Source organism: Adiantum capillus-veneris, chromosome 18 (genome assembly GCF_014529385.1).
Source record: "Adiantum capillus-veneris isolate H3 chromosome 18, ASM1452938v2, whole genome shotgun sequence".
NCBI lineage: Eukaryota > Viridiplantae > Streptophyta > Polypodiopsida > Polypodiales > Pteridaceae > Adiantum > Adiantum capillus-veneris.
The window spans coordinates 153994088-154001232 of NC_140948.1; positions in this window are offsets into that span (position 1 = coordinate 153994088).

Below are 7145 nucleotides of genomic sequence, written 5' to 3' on the forward strand. Positions count from 1 at the left end.
CATGGCAATTTGGCTGTTCACCCTTCTTGTTTTCATCCTGTCTCATTTCGCCTTCCAAGATTTTCTGTGGGTTCTCACGGATAAGCTTTCATTTTCTGTGGGTATAGGCAACTCTACCCTTTCCTCCATGGGTTCGTTTTTCCTTAAGTCCTTGGCTTGGGCTCTGGTAATCGCATTGATTTGGATCATTGGATCGGTTTCTGATCCGCTGCTTGCACTTGGTATCACCCCCACTATATTCATAGTCCCTTTTCCCTTATTGTCCCCACCTACTTTTGATGTCACCTTATCCATAGCAAAATATATCATTATATTGTAAAGACAAACAAAGCAAAAGTAAACTCGACCAACAAAAGTAAATGCGTTGAGATTGCATGCCAATTTTGAATCGCACGATCTACTTGTCCGCCATCGATCCCACTGCTCAATCTTCATTGAAGATCGTGTGTGGTGTGATGTGGAGGAGTACTTAGTGATTAGTAAGTACTCTCTTTCAGAGTATGGTATGTGTCATCTCTCTCTCTCTCTCTATCTCTCTCTCTCTCTCTACTAAGAGGGAGAGAGAGCTCCTAACCATACAAAATTCCTTTCTTTGATTTATCAATGAGGATATTTTGAAATTTTGAGCTATTTTTACGGTATTTTTCTCAGCTCTCCTTTTCTTTTTCTAGCAAAATAGCGGGGTGAATGTATCAAGAGAGGCCGGTGCAATCCGAGCCATCTGATCGTTTTTTGAACTAGATGTGAACTAAGTGTAAACTCGGGAGGTATGTGCACGACACAAAATTTGGTGTGAACTCGATGTGAACTAAGTGTGAGCTTGGAAGGTATGTACACCACACCAAATTTGGTGTGAACTAAGTGTGAATAAGGTGTGAACTTAACCGCGATGACATGATCTATAAACTTAATACAAACACCCCTTTCAATGAGTACGTGATAACTTAGCGGTTAGACTCAATCCCAAGGGAGAGAGGGGGAATGGGTTCAAGCCTCGGATCCAAAAACGTGGGAATCTGTTGCACTCCCTAGACAATCCAATGGCCATGATCAACTGGTGATCATGAGCCGTTGATCCCACGTCCCAACTCCCAAAAGGAGGTGTCAATTAGTGTCATTCGGGTCATACAACGGTTTTAATATAGTGGTGATATTAATGCAAGGGAAGAGCATGGCTTGATATCTTGGGTGTATGGGGGTTCCCTCTCACACCTATCACATTCGGGGCATACAATCTATACTATAATAAAAGGGGAAGAAATTTCGGCTTCCTTTCCCGAACACATGTAGCACCTCTGTTCTCCGATGAGTGCACACTGCAGCTGGTGACACAGGGAGACACAACGGGTGCACATGAGTGAGAGAGAGAGAGAGAGAGAGAGAGAGAGAGAGAAGTGCTCCTATCACCTTGGTGCAGTAGTGCACTGATCTATTTTTCTGTATGCACACTCCTCTCATCCATACTATTGCAATGCTTTGATTACAATATCCATAGGTGGCGGCCGGGGTTCCTCTGCCGTTCTTTCACTTGGGTTGCGGGCCTGTATCGCTTCCCTCCTCTCTGATCTTCGTTTCAAACTAGCAAGAAGTTGCAGTGCAAGCCACCTCCCAATGTTTCTCTCTCCGTGTTGAGCTAGCAAGAGGAGACCTCATCCTCACTACCTCTCCCCACCAACCCTCTCGGCCACTGTATGCTACTCTCCCCGCTAGCTCCAGTTCCTTCTCGGCTCCTTTGTAACTCATCTCATGAAGCGCTTCTCCACCTCCAATTGCATCCAGATTTCTCTCGCTATGAGGGTGGACCCAATGGACCCACCTTGCAACAGGTACAATTCCGGCTCATGACGACTCCCCTCCACCATGTTTCTCAAGGGTTATAGATTTCTCTCACTAGGTGTGTGTTGCTTCGAGCTGCCGACTGAGAACAATGCTTGGATGTATAAGGAGCAATGGCCTGGGCAGTTGCCAGCCGACGGTACTAGGGGGCTCATGAAGATCTACTTCCATGAGGGTATTGATTGTCATTAAAGCTCTCCTCCACGTTCACTCCTCCAAACTCCAGCCTCCCTCTTCTCTAGCATGGAGAAGAAGAGCTCTCTCTCTCTCTCTCTCTCTCTCTCTCTCTCTCTCACACACACACACACATGCATGCGCACACACAATATCGGGCTGAAGGAGAAGATCCCGGACAAAGGCTCAGACCGCCAAGATCGAGAGTCGAAGGAGAAGAGCGGGGACAATGGCACTCACGGCCTAGATTAAGCTCAAGCTGAAGGAAGAGATATGAACACGGCTATGTGATCTCCATCATTCGTGTATGGTTTTTTCCTCCATCTCTATGACGATGGTTGAACCCTATGCGTGTGTGTCCGCGTGCAGGTTCACAAGATGAGAAAGCGTGAAGCGTGAAGGAACACACATAAGTAAAGGCGTGAGTGGAAGCCTGCCCCCCTCTCTCTCTCTCTCTCTCTCTCTCTCTCTCTAAACTACAAACACAAATCCATTTGTGCTTAATATAGTTGAGGGGGATCGTGGGTGGAATATTCTACTTGCAGGAAGCATGGAAGAGCAGGAAGGACATCTTGGGCAGGTTGAAGAGGGCTGAACAGTTGGAAGAACCATGCTTGAGGAAAGGCAAGTGCGGCAAGAGATTTGCAAGAGGCGAAGAGTGTTGAGAAGAAGCTATCCTGTTTTAATTTGTTGTATTGTACTTATCACTAACCTCGCAAAAAATCATATAATCTCATCTTACCCTACAGGTCATATTAATGTCTTCGCTTGCTTCAGCGTAAGCAATGTCTTTAAATTGCTTTCTCATAGTACCAAGTCTAGATTTTACATTGTCGGACCCTACAGGTCATATTAATGTCTTCGCTTGCTTCAGCGTAAGCAATGTCTTTAAATTGCTTTCTCATAGTACCAAGTCTAGATTTTACATTGTCGGATGATGAGAGTAGGCAATACCATCTTTGAAAAAGAAAAGAAGAGGCGAATCAAGGTGGATGGCTCCTCGGGCTCCTCGGGCAATCTGTGAGGAGGCGATTTCAGCTGCGCTTGGGGAGAGACCACCGTCTGGCTCGAGATTCGGGAAGCCTCTTTTGAGAGGCGGTGTAACCAACCTCTCTCTCTCTCTCTCTCTCTCTCACACACACACACACACACACACACACACACACAGAGCAGGGTGGTGCAGCTGGGCGCTCTCTCTATGCATGGAAGGGGGAATCATCAGAGACAGGTGGACGAACGCCTGTGCAGGGCAGCCAAGGGGTCTATCAAGCCAGGGGGCGTCTCTCTCTCTCTCTCTCTCTCTCTCTCTCTCTCTCTCTCTGTGTGTGCGCGCGCGCCTCTGCTAAGGTATTGTATGCAGCTGTGATTTCTGTGTGCCGTCCAGTTCTGAAGGGGGACGGAAGGAGGTGAGGCAAACAAGGGGCAATCGTGTATGCAGGGTCGTGGGAAGAAGGGGGGGAGGTGGGGGACGTAAGCATCTAAGAAAGTAATGGGTTTTAATTATTAGAGAGCCAGTAGTAATATGGAATAGTAGATGATGAGAATGTGCCTCAATATAGGCAGCTTTATTAAATTATCTTTGTATGTGCACCTATGATACATAAAAGCTGCTTCACCTACGTCCACTACAGTGGCCGGCGAGTTCGACCCTGCAAAACACATCCATCAAGTGCGCATCCCCAATTTTGTGACGACCCGGGAGTCGGGCCGTCAATGCGGAGAAGCGTGGTGGACGCGTTTGCGGAGAAAAGGGCTCGGCTCGGACGGGACCGGCTCGGGTCAAGGTGCGTTTGTCTTCAAGGGGCCTGGCTCGGACAGGACCGGCTCGGACGGGACCGGCTCAGGTCGAGGTGTTTGTCTTCAAAGGCCTGGCTCGGACGAGACCGGCTCAGGGGCTCGGCTCGGACGGGACAAGCTCGGGTCGTGGGTGTTTGCCTTCAAGGGGGCCTGGCTCGGACGGGACCGGCTCGGGCGTGGTTGCGTTCCGTGGGTCGGTGGCCGTTGTGCGTTTCGCGGGTCTTGCGTTCGGGGTCCCTAGCCCCACGTAGCCTCAGGCTCCCCCGTACTCACGGAGGGTCATAGCGTGCCCTGGGGAACCTTGCGTGGAGTCCCCACGGTGCACGAGTGCGTGGAGTGAGGCTAGCGTGTCTAGGTGGGGGGTCCCCTCCCGTGGCCGTTTTCGGGAGGCTCATACCCCTTATAATTTGCTTCTCTGCGCCTCGTTGCAATACCTCGCGCGCACTTCCCTGGCCTGCGAGTCCGACCTTGCAAAAGACATTCTCTATGCACATCACTTTCCTTCTCTGCGCCTCATCGCAATAAAATATTTTCACACATGGCATCTCCCCCTCTCTTGCCGCCTTCCACGCCTTTTTTTTTCTCTTTACCTTTTGGAGAATCTCCCTACATTCTTGTTAATTCACCTGCTTGTCAAAATTAGGCAGCCCTATTCAGTTATTTTGTGCATGTCTTTTAAATCGAAGGAAATATTCCATAAGTTCTTGATGATTCCTCCCCAGACTCTCTGTGTGGCATCCACAAGGCATTGCTATGTCTTTGTGTTTTCTCTTCGACACATGTCATGCCATGTCATGGACAACAATCAGGATTGCAGAGTCACAAGCATGTAGCAACGATTTTGAAGGTGGAAACCCAAGTGCTAGGATTCTGAGCTGGATAATTGGGAAGAACACAAGCTCAAGCCTCAATCTCAAGGGAGACACTTCAATGCGACACTAAGTGACACGGCCGCGCACGTGGGGGTGGGTAAGGGGATCAACAATGGAGGAGCTAGGTGGCGGGCATCCCGAGGTGGGTAACCCCTCCCAAAAAAATGGCAGTGAGGAGCCCGGATTGAAACCCACGACCTCACACCCCAACGCCTTTTGAGGGTTGAGCTAACCACGTCGCATGTCTACGTGCATCTGAAAGCAATGCCATTTTACATGGTGTTATAAACGATAAACTTGGACTCGCTTAGAACTAAATCCGGATAGGCCCCATGTCCGAGTTTAGTTCTTGGCCGGGTTTAGTTTTAATAAGAGATCTACGGTTCAGACCGCCTCGACAGCTACACGTGGACTTCCCATCCATTGATCCCCTCACCCCCCCCCCCCCCCCCCAAATGCTCCGTGTCATTTAGTCGTGAGCCCCGCCCCCTTTCTTCTCTTGGGACAGCGCACAAGCTTTTACCATAATGGTGATGACTTAAAGTCTGAGGGAAGAGACCAATAGATAATGAACCTTAGAGAGATCTAAACAGAAACTAAGTAGAAGGGTACCATGAACTTGAGGCTTTAAGTAGAATTGGGCATACACTTGAGGTACGGTTTTGTGAGTGTTGCGGGTCCGCGATGCAGAGGGGGGGAGGGGGGGGGGGGGGGGGGGCGGGGGGGGGGGGGGGGGGGGCGGGCCTCTACAAGGGTTCTCCCAGGAGGGGGAGCCCTGTTTGGGCAGCTCCTTTGCTTCTTCATCAAAGTCTCAAACCTCGCTTTTTTTTGCATTCAGGCGCCTTGCAGGCCTCCTATCTCGCGCAGGGAACTGTTGGCTTTCATCGGCTTGGTGGGAGCTTTGGATGGAGCTCATTGCAAGTGGGGCCAGAGGATGTGGGCAGCAGGCAAAGCTTACTGAGTTTTGGGGCTACCACCTCTTCACCTTGCGTTTGTACTCTGTGGGGCAAGCTATGTAGGGAATGCTAGATCATGGAGAAGCGTTGTTGGTCCGCCTTGCCATCATCGTTATCAGTTGTGTTGTGCTGCTTGGGCCAGAGCTGGTCCGGGGTCTGTGGTGTGCTACTGATCAGATGGTGTTGTGGTTACTCCTTGTTTTGGCTGGCTCGTCTGCTCGAATGATCTTTGTGGTGGTGGTGTTCGGGTCTATGCGAAGGCACTTTCCGGGCACATGGTCTGTTTGTGGCAGGGATGGGTATGTAGTGGCACCCTATTAGTCACCTTCCAATGATGGGGACTAGGGACCTGCCCTTGCGACATGCTTTTCAAGTTCGTTTTGGTCCTGTTTGGATGGTATCGTGCCCGGTGGCAGTGGATGCGACTCCATTGGCAAATGCTCAGGTCTTCTCTTTCTCTCTCGAGGGTGGCTCCCTGTTTAGCCAGTTCTTTATTATGTTATATTGTGGGGTGGCTTCCCTTGATAGCCAATGTATCTGATGGTTATGGTTGAGATTTGGATATGGGATGCTATGGTTGGTCAATTTGGGGGTGTCATGGCCCGGTTTGGGCATGGCATGATTATGTAATTTTTGGTTTTGTTAATATGTATTTACTCACAATTGTGAGTTTTGTTTTGTTAATATGTATTTACTCACAATTGTGAGTTTTGTTTTTTGTTTTTTTTTTTAAGAATTGGGCATACACTAGAAGAAACTTGCTCACCATCTTATGCCATTGCATTCCATTGTGTAGGCATCCGGCGATGGGATTTATGCATGGACTCTGGATTATTGACAAGTGCGCACTTTTTCTTCAGTATTGCTACACAATTTCAAAAATCTACAATGACCACATCTCTCTCTCTCTCTCTCTCTCTCTCTCTCTCTCTCTCTCTCTCTCTCTCACACTCACACACACACACACATTAAGTGTTGCAGGTTGGTGTTACGACACATAAGTTAGTTAGAACATTAATAAGCATGATAAGAGTTGCCCTATTAAATCTTTACTCCATATAAGCAGGCCTCCCAACCACGAGTCGCAAGCAGTTTGATCCAACGGTGTTCCCTACAACCCCGGCAACATAGGCGAGCGGACAATGTGCACACACACACACACACACACACACACACAGAGAGAGAGAGAGGCTGCCGAACTTGCGCATGGTCAAGGAGCTTTGGGCGTTTTTCAGTGGATGCGAAGCAAGGGTATCCATCCAAATGCAACCGCATATGCTCTAGGTTGTTTCAACTGATGCAAAGAGAGGGCATTCAACACTGAAAGAACTTAGGGTACCTTAAGCTAAAAATTGAAAGACAAAGGCCCACATTGGAGAGAGAGAGAGAGAGAGAGGGATGAAACAAAATGTTATATCCATGCCTCCAAAAGGTCATTATGATCTATGAGACCAAAAGTAGAGAGAGAGGGGGGGGGGGGGAATATTTTTCTTGATTTTCTTTATGAAAT